The sequence below is a fragment of the Zootoca vivipara genome, chromosome 15, assembly GCF_963506605.1.
Source record: "Zootoca vivipara chromosome 15, rZooViv1.1, whole genome shotgun sequence".
Taxonomy (NCBI): domain Eukaryota; kingdom Metazoa; phylum Chordata; class Lepidosauria; order Squamata; family Lacertidae; genus Zootoca; species Zootoca vivipara.
In genome coordinates this window covers 36,829,849-36,841,904 of record NC_083290.1, presented here as the reverse complement: position 1 = coordinate 36,841,904, position 12,056 = coordinate 36,829,849, and positions in this window count along the sequence as shown.

Sequence of the window (12,056 nt, the reverse complement as noted above, 5' to 3'; positions counted from 1 at the left end):
GGTTGAGCAGTGCACTTAATACAGATTTAGGGAACAGAGCCCTGGTACAGTGTACCATATTTTTCTGTGTATTAGACGTGGTTTTTTGACTAAAAAAACTTGTCCAAAAACTGGGGTTGTCCAATACATGGGTAGTGGCAGGAGGGGGAGAAGCGGTGTGCCCACCAGCCAGCTAGTTGGTGGGAGCACGACTTCCCCCGATGCTGCTGCATGCAGGAAATGATCTAGGGCAGGCATCCCCAAACTTCGGCCCTCCAGATGTTTTGGACTACAATTCCCATCATCCCTGACCACTGGTCCTGTTAGCTAGGGATCATGGGAGCTGTAGGCCAAAACATTTGGAGGGCCACAGTTTGGGGATGACTGATCTGGGCATGTTTCCTGCCCACAGCTGCATGTGGGGAGAAGCTCAGCAACTTTGGGCCATTCTCCCCCAATTTTCTTAAAACTGAGTCCCCCAAAATGGGGGTGTTCCCATATACATGGGAGCGTCTTATAGATGGAAAAGTACAGTAAGTGCTGTTGCCCAAAGAAATCTCCAGGAATACAGTCAGTTGCCTTAACCACAGAGACACCTGGAACCTCTACATAAAAATGGCATATTCATGCATTCTGACCTGAAATATATTTGATGAATAGCAGGCTCTAAAAAATTTTTCAAATTGGGCATGTGAATAATGTTAGCTGTGAAAGTATTTCTTTAGGATCAAAGCCTTCATTACTCAGGCTCCTGTCGTACCTGCATTAGCCTTGCACAGCTATCGGGGGTGGGGGATGTGAGAAGGGGAGAAAAGAAGGAAAATAAAAAAATACATTCATAACACTACCACCAAATTTCAGGGAGCAAATTTCCCGTTCTTGCAAGATGAAGCCTACTTTTCCTTCCAAGAGAAAGAAAGCCTTTCAAATGCTCAAATTATTTCTTTTGACAATGCTCAAATCATTTCTCTTTTGTAAGAGATGGCAATCATGCAGGGCCAATAGAATAATAATGAGCTGGGGATAAAAGGGGACAGGATAACAACTACACAGAAACAATAAATTTGTGGTACATGCAATGTACATTGGGAAAATAAGTCTCTAATCTTTGCTTCTTCGTGCACCTGGATGTTGTCTGTGAGTGGTTAAGTTTGTGAGTGCAAGGATTTGTAGGGAGTGTCAATGTGATCTGCTATCCATCATCATCCCCTTCATGGATCAATGCCTTATCGTGGCGAAGGGGCTTGAATAACTCAGAGAAGCTATGAGCTATGCCATGCAGGGCCACCCAAGATGGACAGGTCATAGTGGAGAGTTTTGACTAAACGTGATCCACCTGGAGAAGGAACTGGCAAGCCACTCCAGTATCCCTGCCAAGAAAACTCCATGGACAAAGACAACAGGCATATAAAAGTTATGACGCTGGAAGATGAGCCCCTCAGGTCGGAAGGCGTCCAACATGTTACTGAGGAAGAGCGGAGGACAAGTACAAGTAGATTCAGAGCTGATGAAGCGGCTGGGCCAAAGCCGAAAGGACGCTCAGTTGCGGATATGCCTGGAAGCGAAAGGAAAGTCCAATGCTGTAAAGAAAAATATTGCATAGGAACCTGGAATGTAAGAACCATGAATGGAGGTAAGCTGGATGTGGTCAAAAATGAGATGACAAGAATAAATATTGACATCCTGGGCATCAGTGAACTAAAATGGAAGGGAATGGGCGAATTCAGTTCGGGTGACTATCATATCTACTACTGTGGGCAAGAATCCTGTAGAAGAAATGGAGTGGCCCTCATAGTCAACGAAAGAGTGGCAAAAGCTGTAATGGGATGCAATCTCAAAAATGACAGAATGATCTCGATACGAATCCAAGGCAGACCTTTTAACATCACAGTAATCCAAGTTTATGCACCAACTACCGGTGCTGAAGAAAGTGAAATTGACCAATTCTGTGAAGACCTACAACACCTTCTAGAAATGACACCAAAGAAGGATGTTCTTCTCATTACAGGGGATTGGAATGCTAAAATAGGGAATCAAGAGATAAAAGGAACAACTGGCAAGTTTGGCCTTGGAGTTCAAAATGAAGCAGGGCAAAGGCTAATAGAGTTCTGTCAAGAGAACAAGCTGGTCATCACAAACACTCTTTTCCAACAACACAAGAGACGACTCTACACATGGATATCACCAAATGGGCAGCATCGAAATCAGATTGATTATATTCTCTGCAGCCAAAGATGGAGAAGCTCTATACAGTCAGCAAAAACAAGACCTGGAGCTGACTGTAACTCAGATCATCAGCTTCTTATAGCAAAATTCCAGCTTAAACTGAAGAAAGTAGGAAAAACCACTGGGCCAGTAAGATACAATCTGAATCAAATCCCTTATGAATACACAGTGGAAGTGAGGAACAGATTTAAGGATTTAGATTTGGTGGACAGAGTGCCTGAAGAACTATGGATGGAGGCTCGTAACATTATAGAGGAGGCAGCAACGAAAACCATCCCAATGAAAAGGAAATGCAAGAAAGCAAAATGGCTGTCCAACGAGGCCTTACAAATAGCGGAGGAGAGGAGGCAAGCAAAATGCAAGGGAGATAGGGAAAGATACAGGAAACTGAATGCAGATTTCAAAAAACAGCAAGGAGAGAGAAGAGGGTCTTCTTAAATGAGCAATGCAAAGAAATAGAGGAAAACAATCACCTCATCTGTCTCCTGAGAAATCTCTATGTGGGACAAGAAGCTACAGTTAGAACTGGATATGGAACAACTGATTGGTTCAAAATTGGGAAAGGAGTACGACAAGGTTGTATATTGTCTCCCTGCTTATTTAACTTATATGCAGAATTCATCATGCGAAAGGCTGGACTAGATGAATCCCAAGCCGGAATTAAGATTGCCGGAAGAAATATCAACAACCTCAGATATGCAGATGACACAACCTTGATGGCAGAAAGCGAGGAGGAATTAAAGAACCTTTTAATGAGGGTGAAAGAGGAGAGCGCAAAATATGGTCTGAAGCTCAACATCAAAAAAACCAAGATCATGGCCACTGGTCCCATCACCTCCTGGCAAATAGAAGGGGAAGAAATGGAGGCAGTGAGAGATTTTACTTTCTTGGGCTCCTTGATCACTGCAGATGGTGACAGCAGTCATGAAATTAAAAGACGCCTGCTTCTTGGGAGAAAAGCAATGACAAACCTAGACAGCATCTTAAAAAGCAGAGACATCACCTTGCCGACAAAGGTCCGTATAGTTAAAGCTATGGTTTTCCCAGTAGTGATGTATGGAAGTGAGAGCTAGACCATAAAGAAGGCTGATCGCCGAAGAATTGATGCTTTTGAATTATGGTGCTGGAGGAGACTCTTGAGAGTCCCATGGACTGCAAGAAGATCAAACCTATCCATTCTTAAGGAAATCAGCCCTGAGTGCTCCCTGGAAGGACAGATTGTGAAGCTGAGGCTCCAATACTTTGGCCACCTCATGAGAAGAGAAGACTCCCTGGAAAAGACCCTGATGTTGGGAAAGATTGAGGGCACTAGGAGAAGGGGACGACAGAGGACAAGATGGTTGGACAGTGTTCTTGAAGCTACAAACATGAGTTTGACCAAACTGCGGGAGGCAGTGCAAGACAGGAGTGCCTGGCGTGCTATGGTCCATGGGGTCACGAAGAGTCGGACACGACTAAACGACTAAACAACAACAATCCATCATCATCAATCTGATTTTCCAGGTAGAGTGAATAACAGTTTTAACCTAACCTGCATAGGGTTACACAACTCAGAAAAACCATGAACATTGTTGACTCATGATGTAATGCAAGAGAGAGAGAGATTTCAAAATGATACAATGGTTCTTGGAGATATGGCTATGTCATTCCTAGGATCTGTGACAGCACACTTTCCCACATGCTTTTTGCTCAGTTATATGTGTACAATTACCTGTTCAATTTCCATTTAATATTCCCTCCCCTTAATTATTCCCGTTTATGGTTCTAGAGGCATGGATTACCTGCTAAAACCATTCTCTGCTAAATGTAATGATTTGACAAACACCAACTCTGAAAGAGTAGGTCTGTGGCTTGGTGGTACTTCTGGATCGAAAACTGTCACCTCAGGTCTCAAGTAGCCTTGGTGGCATAGAGTGGCTTCTACCAGCTTTGACTAGGGCCCAGTTGCACCCCTATCTTGACAGGGATAGCCTAATTTCTGTTGTCTATGTTCTGGCAATCTATAGGTTGGGTTACTTTCATGCCTTTGAAGACATTATGGAAACTGCAGCTGGTGCAGAATTTGGCATCCTGGGACAAGACAATTTAAACATATAACATCAACCTGGCATAACTGCACTAGCTCCCTATGGATTTCCAGGCTCAATTCAAAGTGCTGCTTTTGACCTATAAAGTCTCGTGTGGCTCAGGACCCCAATACCTCAGGGGCTGCAGAAGTCTCCTCATGATCAGAAACGCTGATAAGGTTTCTAACCTCCAATGTGATTCTAATCATATTCAGCTAAATGTGTTCAGATACCACCGTAAAACCTAGACGTGGGAATATTAGGCATGGAGCAGGCAGGGATGGGGGCTTTGGGGGTGAGATCAGTTGATGTTTCACCTCCTTGCATAATATTACATCCATAATATCTGGTTCAGGGTTTGTTTTTAACGTTTTAACATTTACCATCTTGCCTCCTACTGGTACAATTGAATTTGACCTTTTTATCACTATTCATTCTATGCAATCAAATCATGTTTTCTGAAATGACACTCTCCCCCCCCCCAAGTGTATGGTACAAAATGAACACTTCTTACCATTCTGCTTCTTAATTAATAAACGGCGCTAACTCATCTTCCCTCCCCACATCAGAAAATTTAGCGACAAACTTATGACATGAGCTTTGAACAGAAATCCTCTTTTATTCCTTCTGTCTGGACATGATTAAAAGTGAATGCAAAATCCTTCTAGCAGACCTGAGAGCCAACTGCAGCTTTCTTCCTTGGCAATGCTCAAACTGGTTTCCAGCAGAGTTCTGAGCAGCCAGCTGTTTGAACTGAGCATCAGCTCCCCTCTCAATGGCATTCAGAGGTGAAACTCCTTGCAGGGGTTCTGTGACCCAGTAACTTGCTCCTTCATGCAGCCCACTTTCTTTTCAAAGGGAAGTCTCTGATTACACTGATGGTTCTGCAATCAAGGTGGTTTGATTAGTGGGGAAAGGAATGGGAGGGGAAAGCTCAGAGGGGGGAAAATGTCACCATTCTTAAAAGGAGGCAAACTCTCCAGCTCTAATTAAATCAAAGATGACCGCGGAGAAAGAAAAGCAGAAGGCATGTTGTGTCCCAACAGTTTGCTGATTGCCTGACCGACGAGGGGACATCCAAACTGCCCGGGGAGGAATCAGGGGCACTGCTGGGACCAGATTAACCCTGAACTGGGATGCAACATGATGGATGCTTCTGGGCAGCAGTAGCAAAAGTGAGCATCAAATGGACAGGAACAAAGTTCCAAAAAAAATATTTCATCCAATTTCATAACAGAACTTATGAATTCCATCTGAGAGGCCACTAAAGCACAGAAGCATGAAATATAAATGCAAGCCCCTGCTGTCAATGTTCAACAGTGTCATGGCATGGCTTGTTTTTGTTTCTGTTATCAGAGGAGGACAACATACCAGACTGAATAGCAGCACAATGTTGTCTGAATGATGTGCATTCATATGTGACAGGTTTAATATACGCTGTATAAGATTCTGCTCTAGGAGAAGAAGCAGGGCTGAACGATCTTTTCAGATCCTTCAAATAATCATAATCACTATCATTACAATACCACTGTGAAACAGTCACTAATATTCCCATTTTACAGATGAGGAACAGTAACATAAAGCCTGTGATTTATATAATACCACCCTAAGTTTCTTCCAGTACTCAGAATCAGAGTGTTCTGTTATCTCTGTTGCGGTTTTTTAACCAGCAATGAGGTTTCCGTGACTAGTTGAGCTACTAGATAGAATTAGACAGAATAGCCTCAGTGAAGAGTTATTGTCCCTTAAAGTGGACTGTCTGACCAGTGATTGGGTGCTGGTAGCCCAAGCTTTGCCTGAACATTTCCTCATTCTAGCTCTGTGCACACATGATGCCTCAACTGCAGCCTGTTGTCGTCAACTGTGCCTGTTTCCAGTCCTTAGGCTGACTGTTCCTATAAGATAGGGTTACCAGACATCCCTGTTTCCCGGGGATAGTCCCCGGATTTGCAAATTTGTCCCCAGACACATTCCATCCCTGGAATGTCCCCGGGAAACACGGCAACGGCAGTCTCGGCAGCCTGGAGCCAGCCTAGTAGCGCAGTTGGCTCTGGCTGGCTTCAGGAGCTGCCCACTGCTGTGGCGTCCACCATTTTGCGTCGCTGGAAGTCCCCATATAATGTGTTGCGCACAAGACACATCATATGGGGACTCAGTGTAGGGGTTGAAGAAGTGTTGTTGGGCGCTGCCACCAGGCAAGAGCTGCGCAGGGTTGTTGAGCTCTGTGCGCCGCTGCAACTTGGCACTCACCTCGCCATCAGCACCGCTGCCAAAGGCCATTGGCTCGGCCTCTGGCTCGGCCTCCGGGTGGTGCTTGGGTGGCTGCAGCTGCTGCTCGCCTTCACCATTGTGCTCCTCGACTTGCAAGTGGTGGCTCAGCTTGTTGGCCAGCTCATCATTGGCCATCACGGATGAGAGGCGAGCAGGAGACGAGCTGATCTGACCCAAACATGCCTCCTCCCACTCGCACACCACCGGCTCTGCCCCGTACCCACTGACTGGGCATGCCACGGTGCGGATGGGCGGCCGCCGGATGATGCCTGCGCAGGAGATGCCCAGGCAGGCAGGCAGGGCAGCAGCAGGAGGAAGGGGTTTCTGTCCTGAGTAAGCCTATAGGGGATTGCAGTGCAAGGAGGGAGAGGGAGAAGCACTGCTAGCACTAAAAAAAAAGGCCGGGACCCAGAGGAAGGCCACACAACAGAGGAGACCACAGAAGAGAAGATATTACTTCTTTACTTTTTAAATAACCTTTTCCCTCTTTTTTTTATTAAAAAAAATCATTCATTCATTCATTCATTTATTGTGTCCCCGGATTCATTGAAATAAATCTGGTAACCTTACTTTAAGCTGAGATTTGGGAGATCTGTGCTCTGAAAAGCAACGACAGGGGTCTCCAAATTGGACCAATTCACCTGGGGAAGAGCAATTGACATATACTCCCCATATCCTTCCCTGGATCAAAATGGCCTCTCCCTCTCACAAACAGCTAATGGCCTAGCAATGGGCAAAGGTAGAGTATTAGCCTATAGCACCTTGAGGTGTCTTGATTGTGGAAATGGGTTAAATCCCCTTCTCTGATAGAATAGCCCTGATCAAATCACCACTGACTGATTTTAAGCTTTGCACCCAAGTTACATATCCCCTGCGTCTCGCCTACTTTGGCCCTTCCTGTGCTTTGCTTTGTCCCTTTGACCAACTTGTGAGTTGAAATGCTGTATTAATTATTGCTCCAGGTGCATAGCCATGGTATTGCTGACATAGAATTTTGCATCTTGTTCACACTTTGTTATTACTATCCTTCCACCCAGGCAAGGGAGAGCAGTAGCTAGATGGACCAGCAGCCTGACATTGTATATGGTTGTTTCCTCAGGAGAAGCTGCCTTAGAACATCTGCATCAAATCTGTTTTGTCCCTTGAAGGGTCAATGTGCTGCCAATCATAAAACAAGTATATACATTTTTTTAAAAAAAGAAAAGAAAACCAGCTCTATATATGAAACATTTCCTTTAAAAAAATCCACATATAAAAATGCAAACATATTAGAAGATGGTTTAAAAAAATGGTTCCAATAAAGATGTCTTTTATTAATTAGATATTAGTCTGGCAAAGAGGCCGTAATCTTTCTCCCCCACCCCACCAACTCTGTCCATGCTCTTCCTGTGTGAAATACTGGGGCAGCAAACTCATTTCACAACACCCCATGTCAAGGCGGACCAGGATCTCAGGGATGTGATGAGCTTTGGCACAATGTGTATAAGCTTCTCACAGCTGCATTACACTCCCAGTCCCTGGTTTAGTTCAGTCGCTTAGTTCAGCTAATGAGAAAAGTCTTTGGGGATATTTCTAAAAACCACCACAAAGAAATAGAGGACAGCCATCAGGGCTCAGTTAGTTATTGGAAACAAATAGCTAAATGACCTTGGGTCTAGAGCCAACAGCACTCATAGGCCTAACGTCACATAGCATTACCTGTGGGTCATCGGCTGGCTTGGTGGGCATTTAAATTCATATACGTATTCAGGTTGTCTTTTCTGCCTCTCTATGGCAGAGAGGGAGAGGGAGAATGGAAGCAGGGATCTGGGTTTCAAGAGGACAAAATGCCACTGTGCCTTGCTGAGGTAAAGGACACCGATCCAAGGCAGATGGTCAGAAAAGAAGCAGCCAAAGGGTGAGTTAGTGAGAGTGAAAGACGAGCTTTCCTGGATCAGTATGGAGCTGCCTTATAGTGGGGTCAGAAAATTGGTCCATGCAAAGCAGTGTTTTCCACACTGACTGGCAGTGGCTCTCCAGGGTTTCAGGTAAGGATTCTTTCCCAATCCCAGTCCTACCTGGAGATACCATGAGTGCAGACGAGAGGACAAAGGTAAGGGAGGGATGAAGGGAAATGGGGAGCTGCGCAGTATGATTTGCCACAGGCCCACACACCCCTAGAAATGGCCCTGACTCCAGCTACCTGTCCCTGTGTGTTTCCAGTTGGAGCCTGTTAAGCTGATTGGGCTGTCTGCTCCTCTTCCTCTCCAGGTAACTTTAAAAGCTTGGCTCTTGCCACAGGTGAGTGGTTTAGTGGGTGTTATGCCTGCCTCACCAGAACCTGACATCCCATTGGAAGACAGAGAATCTATGAAGTCAGCCCCAGCCCCTGTGAAAGAGAGGTTGCTCTGACAACTGGGGAGATGCATGAGCTTTAGGCAGACGGCCTGGGTAGTGGGTGTGGCTTGCAGAAAGTCCTCAGGACCAGATAGTGAGGTTTGGGAAGGGGGGCTACACACTGGCTCCTGGACCTGACATTCGTCACACCTGATTTAGAGGAGTTCAAAGTTCAGGGATAGGGAACCTTCAGCACTCCACACATTGCTGCCTTGCAACTGCAATAATCCTTGATCACTGGCTATGTCCAACAACATATGGAGAGCCACTTGTGCCTCATGTCTAATCTGGTGTGCCAACTTGAATAAAACATGGGGGGGCAGGGCTTACCTGCCCCACATAATCGATCACAAGTTGTGGCGCATGCACACTACTTGAATGGCAATGCACATCAACTGGGGGCCTGGCCCCCTCTAATATTTTATTGGGAGAGCGAAGGGACCTCAGCCCTTAGGAATTGGTTCCTATGTTTCTGATGTATGGGTTGCCAACTAGACAGAAGAAAACTAGCTTGGATTCTGGTACCTTTAGAACCATTTGATATACCAAAAAAAAAAGGCAGTAAAGATTTTCACAGCATGGAGATAAACATGATCACCTGCTAATTGCTAGAATTTGCACCTGCTCTTTTGTGCCTGAAAGATGGATGGCTTGCAGCGCTTGGATTTATTTACTTCGTATTTGTACCAATTTTATGCTACTAAGGAAGATCAGCAATTGAAATGTGTCCAGCAATTAAGACATTTGTGTGTGTGTGTGTGTGTGTGTGTGTGTGTGTGTGTGTGCATTCTTTTGGGTCATGAGAAATATACCCTAATAACTGTCTCAATGTGTACAATGATAAATATATACGCTCATTATTCTTGCATCAGTAAAACAGTGGGCTAATAATCCAATTCTGGTGGAATTTTATTGATACACAATCTCATGCTGTGTGGGCATTTCATCAGCTGCTTTAAACAATATGCTGTGACTTTGAATAAAACTTTGTATCATTTTGTACTATAATCTTAAATACAGGGGGGGAAATGTTTTGTTTTTATGGAAGGGGGTTGGGATTAATTATCCTCATGAATTGATTTTTTCGCAAGAAATTATCTGTCCATGACAAAGATCAAATACCACTGCCTTTATGAAAATCTAGGTCTGAATAAAACAGCAAACCTATGTCCTGAAACAGGCTCTGCAGCAGAAGCAGGTTTCCTATCTCTTTAAGAGCTGAATAACAGGAAGAAATTCAACCAGACCCTCCACTATTACATATTATAGACATTCATTAGGATAGAATAAATGTGTGTAAAGGAGGGATGAAGGGAGAATCAAGACAATACATATGTCCTCATCCTTCACCTGCATAGGCAAGGAGGGCAGAGCCTGCCACCAGGATGCTGCATATTCATTCACTGAACCCTCATGAAATCCTGAAAAGGCTTATCATTGAAAGCTCCTGTGTGCTGCATTTTCTCCCACTGCAATAACTACTCCACAGCTACTCAGCGGCTACTGGGTGTAAAAAGGCAGACTATTGCATTGCCTACATGAGAACTAGAGGCAAGCACCAGCTACCCACTGTGTTTGGTGATTTAACTGCTAGAAACCAAGGGATTACGCAGGGGTGGGGAATTGGCTCAACCTCAGAGGCTGGATTCCCCACCCTCCCTGGAAATGCCCGCCTGCCAAGCATTTTTTCCCTGGGCAGAGCAAACCACTTCCTCCAAGCAGAGGAAACATTGGCTGCCCTTGGGAATTCTCCGTCAGGAAGGAGTGCTCTGACGGAGAATTCACAAGGGCAGCTAATTGCTAGTCATCGTTGACAGGGAGCCCTGCTTGCAAAGGATAGATCCAGTGCTTACTTTAAGGTCCCAGTTGTCTCTTGATACTCTGTATCCGAGATATGATGTCAGGTGGAAGCAGTGCTTTTCTCCCAAGAAAAAGAGGTGCCGGAACTCACCATGAAATCATTGCAGTAAGTCGCCAGGGCAGCCAGTTTGACAACAGCCACGTTCACTGCCTGTGGAGGTGCTCAAAACTACAGCAAGCTTTCTCCCTAGCAGGTTTGGGGGTCGCCCCTGGTTCTGGTGCAGGTCAAATATGTTTCCCCGCCTCCCTCATTCTCTTAGATTCTGGGCAGCTCAGAAGGGCCCTTAGGCAAACTCCTGTTTGTGCATTGGTAGAGGCCAGGCTGGGAAGCTTGAAGCCTGCCACCACGACACTTTTTTATTTTGTTTCAACTACGGCAGACCAACACAGCTACCTACCTGTAACAGCCACCACTACACGAGAGATGGGATTGAATAAAAGGAAATACAAATTGGCCCACAGCTTGAGCAACCCCACAGCTTGACCAATATGGCTAGGAGTGCCTAGGACCTAGGTGGAGCCAGAGATTTTTTTTAAAAAAAAGTGTAGACTTGTACATGCTGGTGAGCTCCTGTTTTGACATGAAATGTTTGTTTTGGACTTCTCAGAAGTGCATAAAGGCAAGACGCGGACAGGGGGAGCACTGGCCTGCAATGGGACCCACTTGAAAGGTGCCAAAACTGTGGTCTGGTGCACTCTCGCTGGGGCGGGGGGGGGAGCATTGGGTGTTAGAGGTGTGATTTGTGAAGAATGGCCTCATGGGAAAAGTGCCAGATCTAATTTAGACCTATGGGGTGGATTTCTTCACTGCTGCATATGCAGCTGAAGCCTGAAATATGGCAAATCTAGCGCCTTGTGCCGACAATGTTTTTAAAAACATATTCCCAAAGGGCAAAAGCTAGAATGAAACAGAGACTGTGATTTCGCTGCTAAGCCTGATAGCTACGTTCTGCATCCACAGTTGGAGGCAGTAATGCTTTGGAAAACTAGTTTCTGGAAACCATAGGGATGGAAATGTTATTGAGCTTGGGTCCTGCTTGTAGGATTTCCCATAGGAGCAGCTGGTTGGCCATTGTGGGAAACGGAGCAGGATGCTGGACTAGGTGGGCCACTGGCCTGATCCTGCAGGCTCTCCTTATGTTCTTATTTACCAGGATTGGCTAGTTTAGAGAAGGAGGCATTTGGAATATTATTATTATTATTTTCATTTCTACACCACTTTATATTTTTAAGAAAAAAAATCCCAAACCTACATTAAAATATCATATTAAACAATGC